Genomic DNA, 13,173 nt, shown 5'->3' on the forward strand with positions numbered 1-13,173 from the left:
TAACGATGTGGTTTACAGTCCCACACGACTATAAAAATTTAGATCCTTAAGGAAATTGAATCTTTATGAAAACATTTGATCTTTTGAAAATACAATCTAGCTTTTACCCTAGATAAGTTTTCTGGAATAACCCTTCACCGGTGTTTGCAAATTGTTTTTGTGGGTTTGGTGGGTTTCAGATTTGAAAATTTTAGCTCAAAACTTGCGGTTTTGTGTCACCCACTTACTAACCTTGTATTGGGAAAGCAACACGTCCAGTATACTTGCTCCGTATATTACCTTTCGGTAAACTACTGTCCGGTTGTAAAGGAAAGCGTTGAACCAACAACTGTTAAGGCAATGTCCCGTGACATGCTTTTAATTATGGTCTATAACGTGTCGGATGCAATTACTATCCTTTGTAGGAGCAATAGTAAATATCACCCTATAGTTTTTCGGTCTGGCACAAGGTCCTGTCTTCGACCATGCTATGCAACCACCGTTCTTACAGTTGACACCCGATTTGGTTCAGGCGACCTAATGAATTGCAGGTGAATTCCTGGGATTTTACGTTCAATGGTAATGAACGCATTAAAAATGGGTTTTCAGAAAACAAATCGGTTTGTAATTTTATCAAAATATTTTCTCGTTCAAGCTCGAGTTTAGATATCATCGAATTCCATGAGTTTGTAATTCTCAATCTTTAAACTCAATCTCAAGGATTGACTAATATCAGTCTTAAAAGCTGATTTTTGATCTTTAAAGGAGATTATCCTTTCTGGGGGTCTGATTCATTAGTCTTATAAAGCTAATTTGCACGGCGTCCTCCCCATTTTACGAGACAGATCCTCTCATGGTTAGGATAAGTCTTACCACTTAGCGACCCTGTTTGATGCCGAGGTCCGTGGATTTCCAGCTGATTTTTGAGAAAACTTTTCAAGGTTTTTCGTAGACTCTACAACTGGTCTGGACGACAACTTCCTGACCTAAATCAAGAAGCGCGTGTCTTTTTTGGAAGACTTTACTTCCTTTTAATGATGGGATTGATTCATCGTGTAGATCCATCTTTCTTTCAAATATATTATAAGAAATTGGGTAAAACTGATAAAATTGTCCAAAACAAAAGTATCTTCAGTTATTTGTACAAAAATATGTGACATATGTTTTAAATAACTTGGTGAATTTTTCCCACACTTGGCTTTTATTTTCTTTGCCTTTTTATTGTCCTTTATTCCATTTTAAATGAATTCTAATATTTTGGGTTGTTTCTCAATTTATGTCCTTTCCGAGGTAACAATAATTTCGGTGTTAACACCTAGTTTTATCGTTCATAAATATGTATAAACATGATTTTGAGTTCATTTAATTGATAATTTTAAATTTTTTTTTGCTAGAATTGGATAGTCAATATATAAGACTAGGGCTGTTCTTTATTATCAGAGAGCACTAGATTCTAATTCAACTACTGCGTTACTAGTATTTTTAAATGGTAACCAAGTGTATAAGTCAAAAAAATTAAAAATCTGAAAGAATTTAACCCCTTCCCACACTTAAGATCTTGCAATGCCCTCATTTGCAAGAAATCAGTAACAGATTAAATTATTGAGGGTGATTAGCGTAGAAAAATGATTAAATTTTACCAAAGTTTCCAAACATATTGGCGTTTGTTTGTTGAATGATAAATGGTGCACATCATTTGTTCATTCCGTCTTGTTGTTACATCACATTTGTTTTTCGTTTTGTCGTCAAAATTAGTAGCTTTTGCTGAACTTAATGTCAGTCTTTAAAAATGCCCTGTTTTACCCTGTTGTGTACAATTGACAATATACATACATACAAATAATAACATGCATGGTAATTTGAAATGGGACTTAAAATCTCACTTTCAAATCAAATATGAAATATTAGTACAACATAATAAAAATATTAAACATTACAATAAAAGTATCAAAATATAATGTGTTTAAACATAAATAAATAGAAATAATAAAAAGATAAAAATCATAGAAATCACCAACAGGAACTATATCAATCTGGATAGGGGTTCCAGTTCATGTCGTCGTTCGGGTTCCATGGTTGGTGATATGTGTACTGGTAGGCCTGGTTAGGGTCGTAGAGAGTATATGGTGGTCTCATCTCGGGCTGGTGTGGAGGATAGTAAGCGGGTCGGGTCGGTACGTAGTGATCCTGAGGTCACAGCCGGCTCATGATTTGACGCTGATGATAGTCCCATCTATCATGCTGTCGTTGCCTGGAATGCTCGTAATCATTCCGGGCTTGTCACTGCTCGTACCGTCTATGTCTCTCCTCGTTTGTCATTTCTACCTCATCTACACGCTGGTAGATGTCAGTCATAGCCTCCCTAATGACATCCCTAATGTCATCTGCTTCCTCCATTTCCTCATCTGAACCTCTCTCTACCTGAGGATGATTACCAACATATGGTATTGCCTAATTGCGTCTACTCTTCAATACCTTAGCACCCTGATAGACCCTCAATCCTAAAGGCTCAACCTGTTCCCTACATATCAAAAGTGGACCTCCTTGATCCCTATCTACACCCAAATACTCTCCAATGAGAGTAACAAAAATACCTCCTCCTATTATTCTCCCTTCCTGTATTCCTTCCACCATCTTAGACAAATAAAAACCAACACAGTAAGGGATATTAACAAAGCCTCTTGGGTCTCGAATACACTTTAGGTAAAATAAATCATGTAAGGTCATTTTCTCCTTGTTGTGACCTCTCTGTGTAATCGAGTTAGCCAGAAATCTATGAATTATACGAAGCTCGGCTCTGTTAATATGTAAGTAGGTATGTGTTCCTGCCCGCCCAAAAACATTAAAATCTGACATACGCCTCCAGACGGCGTTAGCATCAAAATTCCTATCTACCCTTTCACCATGATAAATCAAATTCATACAATCGGGTAGTAGTAATTCAGCGGGCGTATATATCTGTAAAGCCTTGGCCATGTCCAGCATGGACATCCTGTACATCCTACGGCCAAGTATAAATCTAAGAAAACTTCTATCATCTAACCTATCTACATCCGCATTTAACGCTATAGTACTCATAAGCTCAATGCACCATTCCTTATATACAGGTCTACGAATGGTGAATAAACGTTCCCAATCGTGAAAAGAAGAGTTGCCATACCTTTGGATCAAATGCTTTCTAACTGAGTTAGCAAGTTGGACCCTTTCCAAAGGCTCCCAATCGATTACCCTTGGCACTTCTACATTTTTCAGTACCAGTTTGAATTTGTTACTTTGATATGTTGGGTAATCTTTCCAGCTTCGATCAAATCTTAGATTAGGATGCAACTGTTCTTCATGAATCGTTGGGTGAGCTACTATCGGATGCATCGGAAATACTACGTAAGCATCAACATATTCTTGATACGGATCATAATAAGGTACGTGTTGATCAGGTTGTTGTTGGTGTTCCTGTTGTTGCTCCAGTTCATATTGCATTTCCGGTTCAGGTTCTGGAGTAGGTTGTCTAGATGATGATGATGCACCATCAGTATTAGTAAATCTCTGCAAAACATATTAAACACAAAATTTGTGGATCCAAATATGCATTAGTGTTAGCAAAATAACAAATTAACACAATTACAATAACATGTTCAATCAAAATTAAACGTTTACACATTTTCACAATTTTAACAATTCTACACTTTTTCAAATAAGCATATATGAAAATGTTTGCAAAGTTCATAAGCATTTAACTCAAATAACATGTTAAAATAACCATTACTAGCAATTAAACAAGTTTCAAATGGCATTTACATCAATTTAATCAAATTCATGAATTTTGTACCTAAAAAGTCCACTTTAATTCTCAAAAATCATGTTTAGGATCAAAGTTTGGATCATTTAGCTACCTAAACATGTTACACTACTTAATTTAGCAATAATTCATGACAAAAATCAGCCATAACCTGTTTATATCAAAAAGCCCCAAATTGATCAAGAACACAAACCCTAGATTCCTAAAATTTTTGAAGTTTTTGGCTTCAAATCATGTTAAATAGCATCAATCTAGGTTATACCTGCATAATATACTAACAATTTAACACTAATTACACTAGAAATTAACAAAATTAAATTAGGAAAATTTTAGCTCAAGAACACTAAAAAATTAAATTTAAAGAGTTTTAGGGGTGAAATTGTTACCCTTCTTGATAAACTTCTTATCAAATTCATGATTAGAGCGGATTGTAGCGAGAAATTTGGTTTATTTTGGTGAAAATTTGATGAAATTTGAGAGAGTTTGGGAGGTATTTTCGTGTATGTGTGTGTTTGTTATGAGAAGCAGCAACAGCTCGCTGAGCTTTTTGATTCTGACCAAAAATTAGGCCTCATGCGATCACATGAGGTTGAAGGCCAAACCCCATGCGATCGCATGGGGGTCTGGTAATTTTTTTTTTATATATAAAAACCATTACTTTTAACACATAAATTAATAAAATTTTTAAAAATTTGTTTCTTTTTGGGAGTGAGGGTGTTTCGGATCGTTGTCCTAGTCCGTCCCTCGACAAAATTTTAAAATTTGTCATTTTTAAGCGCAGTTTTTAAAAGTAAAGATTTTTGGGTTTTTTTAATGTTTTTGGCATACTTTAATTCAATAACATTAAAAATAATGATAATAAAAGTTCTCGTCCCTCCCTCGGGTAAAGCAATTTCGGTTCAACGACCTAATTTTCAACTCACGACGAATTTTAAAAATCATATTTTTAACTTAGTGAAATAAAGTAAATTTTTGTTTTTAAATTCACACCAAGCTTTAATTTAAAAAGCATAAAATTAAAAATTCATATTATTAAAATTTTAAAAATTCACACCAAATTATATTATATTTTTGTTTTTATACATACAAACTTATATTAAAAATATTAATTTTTTAAATATTTACAAACTTAATTATATTGATTTTAAAAAGTTTACAATAATAATTTAATATTAATTTTAATTTTAAAAACAAGGTAAGAATAAAATTAAAAATCTTTTTGGTCTTTTATCCCACTTTAATCAATCAAATATTGTCAAAAATATACGCCCCTCTTTTCGGTAAAGTAATTTCGGCTATATTACCTAGTTTTACTCTTGACGAACTTTTGAAATATTTTGGGTTGATTGATTAAAGATATTTATACCTTAAGAATAAACGGTAAATTTCGCAGTGATGTAATAAATTTTTGTATGATATCAATAATTTCGGTTACGCATACCTAATTTTATTGAATACCAATTTAATACTTTATAGCGAATGATTCAGCGTTTATTATCAAAAGGTTAAAAGCAATAAAAATAAAAATAAAAACTGTACATACTTACCTATGAGAAAGAATTCTCAGAGACCTGCTTTAGCCGACTCATAGGAGAGTTGTGTGATTTGGTTCTCCATAGCTACGTAAGCATAACCTCGAATCTTCAATATCTTTTCTTCTAAACATATAAACGGTCCTTCTCTGCATAGAGTAACAAATTCGGTGTTTGAATATGTTTGATTATTTGAACATTTACCTTCGTGTGACCGTTTTTCGCATTTGTAACATCTTTCAAGGTGTCGTGCTCTTCTTTTTGTTGCGGATTTTGATTTTCCTTTACCAAAATGTATCTTATGATGATCTTTTCTGAGTTCTTTTCTTACTCCGTCCATTTTACCTCTTATGAATGATACCAGTTCACTCGAAAGTGTGTCATTATTACATTTAGTAATCATAGCATGTAGCATTAGACCATGGTTCAGATCAAAGGAATTCTTCATCTCGTAAAACCTAAAAAAAATAAAAATTCAGAATGGGGGGAGAAGACTAGTTCTTTAGGGTCTGCTAGGGAAAGACCATTCGGATTCCATTCTCGAGAACTACACGAAAATGGAATATCTAACTCTAACAGAAATACATATTACCCTAAAAAGATTCGAACCTCCCCACACTTAGTTAGATGTGGTGTTGAAATTGTGATTAACGTTATTTTCAATTGGATCATCAACAACTTGTATATCTCTGACTTTTGCTTCAATCCATTTGTTGATTTTCTCCGTAACTTTCACAAATTTAACTAACATTACCTTTTCTTTTGGTGATAAATTGGATACTAATCGGTTACATAACTTAAAGTTTCCTTTAATCCTAGCATCGTGAATCTGTTTATAAAGTTTCTTCATTGAACTTTTAAAAATGGGTTCATCTAATTTCGTATCATCAACGGGGTTCTTTGTGATCGGATCATCATTAAGTGTTTCTTCATCTTCCCCATACTTGGGCGTTTTTATTGGTTTAACGGTTTTGGTTGGTGGAGATCTAAACTTTCGGTTCACAAAGGTGATCGATTTATCACCATCCCTAAGTGTCATTCTACCTTCTCTTACATCAATGAATGCTTTGGTGGTTGCTAAAAATGGGCGGCCTAAAATTAGGAGAATATCAAGGTTTTTCTCGATATTAATAACTATGAAGTTTGCAACAAAGGTCAAACTTCCCACGTTAACAAGTAAATTATTTGCTATTCCAACCGGGTGTTTAATGGTTAGGTCAAATGATTGAACACCTATTTTGGTTGGTTTTAATTTTCCCATACCTAATCTTTTGTATAAGGAAAGAGGCATAATATTTGCACTTGCTCCTAAATCTGCGAGTTCATTATATATAGCACCATCATTAAGCAAGCAAGAAATGATAAATTCGCCCGGGTCTCCTACTTTAGTAAGTCAAGTTGGTTTGTAAACCTTTTTCGGGTGTTCTTTTCTTGGTTCTTTCACTTCTATTTGAACTTCTTGTTCACATTTTTCTTCGTTTCTTGGAATGGGAGGTTTGTATAAGAATTCTTCTTCATCACTCCAATTTGAATCCTCCCTATTTTCCAATTTTGATTTTTCATATGTTGTTGATAACATATTTATGTTTTCATTTTGAGGGTTTTCTTGAGTGGTGAAATTATGATTGACTTCATTGTCAACTTCCATAGGACCATGTATGTAATGTTTAACTCTGTGACCATTAACTTTAAATTCAATCCTATTTGAATTTATTAATTCTACTGTTCCGTACGGGAAAACTCTTTTTACAATGAATGGTCCAGACCATCTTGATTTCAATTTTCCAGGAAATAGCTAAAATAGTGAATTGAAAAGAAGAACTCTGTCTCCTTCTTTAAATTCTTTTGAACTTCTGATTCTTTTATCATGCCATTTCTTCGTTCTTTCCTTATAGATTAAGGAATTTTCATATGCCTCAAGTCTTAATTCTTCTAATTCATTTAGTTTACTTAATCGTAGACGTCTGGCTTCATGTAAATCAAGATTACATGTTTTCAAAGCCCAAAATGCTTTATGTTCAATTTCTACTGGAAGATGACATGCTTTTTCGTAAACGAGTCTAAAAGGTGTGGTTCCAATTGGAGTTTTATAGGCTGTTCTAAAAGCCCAGAGTGCATCCTCCAATTTCATGGACCATTCCTTCGGATTTGATCCTACAGTTTTCTCTAGAATACGTTTTAAAGCTCGGTTGGTATTTTCAACTTGTCCACTTGTTTGTGGATGATAAGCAGTAGAGATTTTATGAGTTACTCCATATCTTTTGAGAACTTTCTCAAGTTGATTATTACAGAAATGAGTACCCCGATCACTTATTAAAGCTTTCGGTGTTCCAAACCTTGCAAAAAAACTTTTTAAAAAGTTGACTACAACTCGTGCATCGTTAGTCAGGAGAGCTTGTGCTTCCGCCCATTTAGATACATAATCAATGGCAACGAGAATGTAGAGATTATTATGAGATTTTGGAAATGGACCCATAAATTCAATACCCCAAACGTCAAATACTTCACATACTTGAATGACATTTTGTGGCATTTCATCACGTTGACTTATTTTTCCAGCCCTTTGACAAGCATCACAAGATTTGCAAAGAAGGTGTGCGTCTTTGAAAATTGTAGGCCAATAGAATCCAGCATCGTAAACTTTTCTTGCTGTAAGTTGAGGCCCATAATGCCCTCATGTTGGTCCTGTGTGACAATGGTTTAAGATTTTACTAGCTTTATCTCCGAATACACATCGGCGTATTATTCCATCGGGACAATTTTTAAACAAATGTGGATCTTCCCAGAAATAGTGTTTTATATCACTAAAGAATTTCTTTCATTTTTGGTACGACAATCCATTTCAAGGAATCCACATACTAAGTAGTTTGCATAGTCTGCAAACCATGGAATTTCATTATAATCTATCTTCAATAGATATTCATCAGGAAAGTTATCTTGTATGGCCGATTCATTTAGAACTTCTAATTCGGAATTTTCAAGACGAGAAAGATGATCAGCGGCGAGATTTTCTGCTCCCTTTTTATCTCGGATTTCTATATCAAACTCTTGTGAGGGTAAGATCCAACGAATTAATCGTGGTTTAGCATCTTGTTTCGAAAATAAGTATCTAAGAGCAGAATGGTCGGTATAGACCACCGTTTTAGCTAGAACGAGATATGAACGAAATTTGTCAAAAGCAAAGACAATAGCAAGGAGTTCTTTTTCAGTAGTTGTGTAATTCGTTTGTGCTCCTTGTAATGTCTTACTAGCGTAATAAATAGGTTGAAATCGTTTTTCAATCCTTTGTCCTAAAACGGCTCCCATTGCAAAATCACTTGAATCGCACATTAGTTCAAACGGTAGATTCCAATTTGGAGTTATCATGATCGGCGCATTAGTGAGTTTTTCTTTAAGAATATTAAAAGATTTTATACATTCGTCCGAAAAGATGAATGGAGCATCTTTTTCTAGGAGTTTATTCATAGGAGTGGCAATTTTAGAAAAATCTTTTATGAAACGTCGGTAAAAACCGGCATGCCCTAGAAAACTCCTAACTCCTCTAACATTGGTGGGATGTGGAAGTTTAGCAATTGCATCTACTTTAGCTATATCCACTTCAATTCCTTCCTTTGAAATTTTATGACCAAGAACGATGCCTTCTTTAACCATGAAATGACATTTCTCCCAATTAAGAACTAGATTTGATTGTTCGCATCTAATAAGCATTCGTTCAAGATTAACTAGACATGATTCAAAAGTATCACCGAAGACTGAAAAGTCATCCATGAAAACTTCCATGCATTCTTCTATCATATCGTGAAAAATCGCCATCATGCATCTTTGAAAGGTTGCAGGGGCGTTGCAAGGTCCAAATGGCATGCGTTTGTAAGCAAAAGTACCATAAGGGCACATGAATGTGGTTTTCTCTTGGTCCTCGGGTGCTATTGGAATTTGAAAATATCCGGAAAACCCATCAAGAAAACAATAGTAACTGTTTCAGGCTAATCTTTCCAACATTTGATCAATGAAAGGTAAGGGAAAGTGATCTTTTCTGGTGGCGTCATTTAATTTTCTATAATCAATACAAACACGCCATCCTGTTACAGTCCTAGTAGGAATAAGCTCATTTTTCTCATTTGTGATGACAGTCATGCCACCCTTCTTAGGTACGCATTGAACTGGGCTTTCCAAATCTTGTCCACGCTTCATATAGAGTTTCATTTGGCTTTTGTGTGAACGTAACAATTTCTCCTTGAAGTCTTACGGCTTTAGATGCCGGAAAGAATTGTTTAAGAAATTTTTCAACTAAAACGTCACATGTATCAATGGCCCCTTCAGGTAACGATTCCAACCAATCTTTGGCTTCTCCCTTTAAAGTCCAGGGAAATAACATGAGATATATCTGTTCATCCTCCACTTCTCGGATTTTAAATAGTGTATAGATCCTATTAAAGGTACGAAGATGTTCATTTGGATCTTCCTTCGACGCTCCAATAAATTGGCATTGATTAGTCACCATGTATAGGATTTGTCCTTTGATTTCATAATCTAGCGCATTAATGTCTGGTTGAGTAATTGCGTGACCTTGGCCAGTGCGTTTAGCTCGCATTCGGTCTTCCATACTTAGAGGTTCCAGATTTTCCATGATTGAATTTGTTGAATCTGAATCACTAGAGGATTCTGATTTAATGGTTTCTTCCTCGACAATCTTCGTTTGAATGATTGGTGGTTCCAGAGGAAAGATTAATGGTTCAGGATCTCTGAATTGTCCCTGAATATCTTCCGGATTCTCAATTGTGAGGTCTGGTTCAAAAAATAGATTATCGAAAAGTTGAATTGGAGTACTTGGTCGACTAGATGACGATTCTAAAGAAAAATCAACGGCGAAAATATTGGCTAGATGTCTTGATCTGGTTACAGGTGGTGAACGTACAAAAGGTGGTGAACGTTTTGCTCGGTGCATTCACTGAATATCCTATTAGTTATAAAAGATAAAAATTATATAAGTTATCAAATTAATAGACTTTTCTGCTTTTACCCACGTTTCGAATAGCCAATAGATGTAGCAGGGAGCCAGAACCCTTTAAATCGGAAGCTCACAACTCAGCCACTAACAAATTCAACTATTACTACGAAGCAGAAAATTTGGATGTCTATCAATTTAACCACTTAAAATAATTTTTCGTTGAAATTTAAAGAAATTTTAGAGAAGAAATAGAAAATTCTATCTCCTAAAAACTAGAGCGGTGAAAAATAAGAAAGAAAAAGAGTGCGTCGAGAAACGTCGAAAAATAATAAAAAGAACGTAGCGCGTCGAAACTTAAAAGTCTAAAAAACTAAAAATTAAAAGTTAAGTCTAAAGATATTAAAGCTTAAAAGGAATTCTATATTTAAAACGGCAATAACTTAGTAAGTACTAAAATCTTAAAATGGCGTCGCAAAATTCTAAAGCACTTAAATCTTAGTCTAAAGAAAAAGCACTTAAGGAATTTTACGGCAAAGCCTAAGAATCTAGAAATAAAAATAACTATGGAAAAAACTATGACTTAAAACTAAATACGAACGAAAAATATAAATATTACGCTCAAACAAATAAAAAGATACAAAATATAAAAAATAAACTTAAAGTTGTAAAAATACAATTTTTATAAAAATATTATTATTTTATTATTTATTTTATAAAACTATTAATTTTATATATTAATTAAAACTAAATAATACAAAATAATAATAAAACTAAAACTAAATATTAAAAATTAATTAATTAATAAACCCTAATTAGGGTTAATAATATTAATTAAAATTAAATTAAACCCTAAATTGGTTGGCTGAGGTTACAGACCTGTCAACTCAAGCCATGCGATCGCATGGCTTCGAGGTTATATTTCCATGCGGTCGCATGGAGTAGAGTTTCGGGCCAGGAGTTGGGCTGCTATAGTTCTCGGGCCGAGGCTTTTATATATATTTTTTTTCTGTTTTTAAAATTCTGTTTTATAATTATTTAAATTATTTATATAAAATAAATAAAAACTTAAATTTTAAAAACTAAAATAGAAATAAAAATACTTTATAATTTATGTATTTTAAACAACTCTTAGAAATATATACTTTATTTTTTTTTATATTTTTGTATTTTTAATATTTAAAACGTATTTTTACAAAAGAACTTAATAAAAACTTTAGAAAATTTTTTATATAGCGTTGCGCTTTCGGCTTTTAGCTTTCCCCGGCAGCGGCGCCAAAAATACTTGATGTGCGTAGAGGTGTATACAAAATAGTTATATTTTTACAAGGAAATACTATTAAATACGATACAATTTTACACAAGTTATTTATTTATTTATAGAGTAGATATACATAAACCTTGCTACAACACTTATAGGCAGTGCACCTAATCGTACAGTAGTGTAGTTTTTAGTAAGTCCGGTTCGTCCACAAGGAACTCGCCAAGTTTAACGCTATATTTTTTAAAACTATATTTGTAAATATATAAATATATAAGTAGTATTATTATTATAAAAGGGGGTTTTTACCGTTTAATGACCGGTTTGTCGATTTTAAAACTTTAGTCGCAGTTAAAACCTAGTGTAAAATATTAAAAATAAATATAACTTAATTTAAAGCGTAAAGTAAATGACAATAATTAAAGTGCGATAAATTAAAGTGCGATAAATTAAAGTGCGATAAAATAACGGTAAATAAAATTGCGATAATTAAAAAGTACGATAATTAAAATGACAATAAATTGAAGTGCGATAATTAAAAGTGCAATTAAATATGAAATAAAGGATATGAAATAAAGGAATTATGCTTATTTAAACTTCCGTAATCATGATGTTTGACGTGTTGTTTTTAGTTTATTACCATGGATTAATTGTTCTTTGTCCTGGATTATTCGATATGTCCATAAGGATTTGTCCATAATAGTTCATCAGTCATAATCATAAAGTGCGAAAGTCTTCGTCAAATTATTCTTATTCCCGAAGTCAAATATTCTAACTAATTGGGGATTAGAAATGTAACAAGGTCTTAATACTTTGTTTAATGAATACACCAGGTTATCGACTGCGTGTAATCCAAGGTTTTATTACTTTGTTAACAATTACACCAATTACCCTTGTATGTAATTCACCCCTGTTTCAACAAGTCTATTAACTATTAATTCAGTTCCGTGTCCGGTCAAATGAATAATTATTAGTATTTATAGATATCCCGCCCACCGTACCCAGTCAAGCGTATGTGATAATATATAAATACGTCAAATTATAAGTCTATATATTAAATTAACGAGGTATCATTTAGTTAATATAAAGCCCATTAATAGCCCATAGTCTAATTTCCACAAGTGTCGTTCTTTTATCCAAACCCCAATTATAGTACAAAGCCCAATTACCCAATTTTAATATTTAGCCCAATATCACAATTACTTCGGCTTAAATAAACATAATAATAACTTAGCTACGAGATATTAATTTAAAAAAGTTGAACATAACTTACAATGATTAAAAATAGCGTAGCGTTACACGGACAGAATTTCGACTTACACCCTTACAACATTCGCTAACATACCCTTATTATTAAAATTAAAATTAAAATTAAAATTAAAATTATAATATATATATATATATATATATATATATATATATATATATATATATATATATATATATATATATATATATATATATATACACACACGTTGAGATTGAGGAGAAGAAAAAGATGTGTTTTGATCGATCACAAAACTGCTTTTTATAGAGATGTGGCCAGATACTGTTCACCATGCGATCACATGGGATTTAGGATAGCATGGCCTCTTTTTCCAGCTCACAAGAGTTTGTTTGCTTTCTTGCCGACGGTTTAATAAATAAATATAATATATAA

This window comes from Rutidosis leptorrhynchoides, chromosome 1 (genome assembly GCF_046630445.1).
Source record: "Rutidosis leptorrhynchoides isolate AG116_Rl617_1_P2 chromosome 1, CSIRO_AGI_Rlap_v1, whole genome shotgun sequence".
NCBI classification, from domain to species: domain Eukaryota; kingdom Viridiplantae; phylum Streptophyta; class Magnoliopsida; order Asterales; family Asteraceae; genus Rutidosis; species Rutidosis leptorrhynchoides.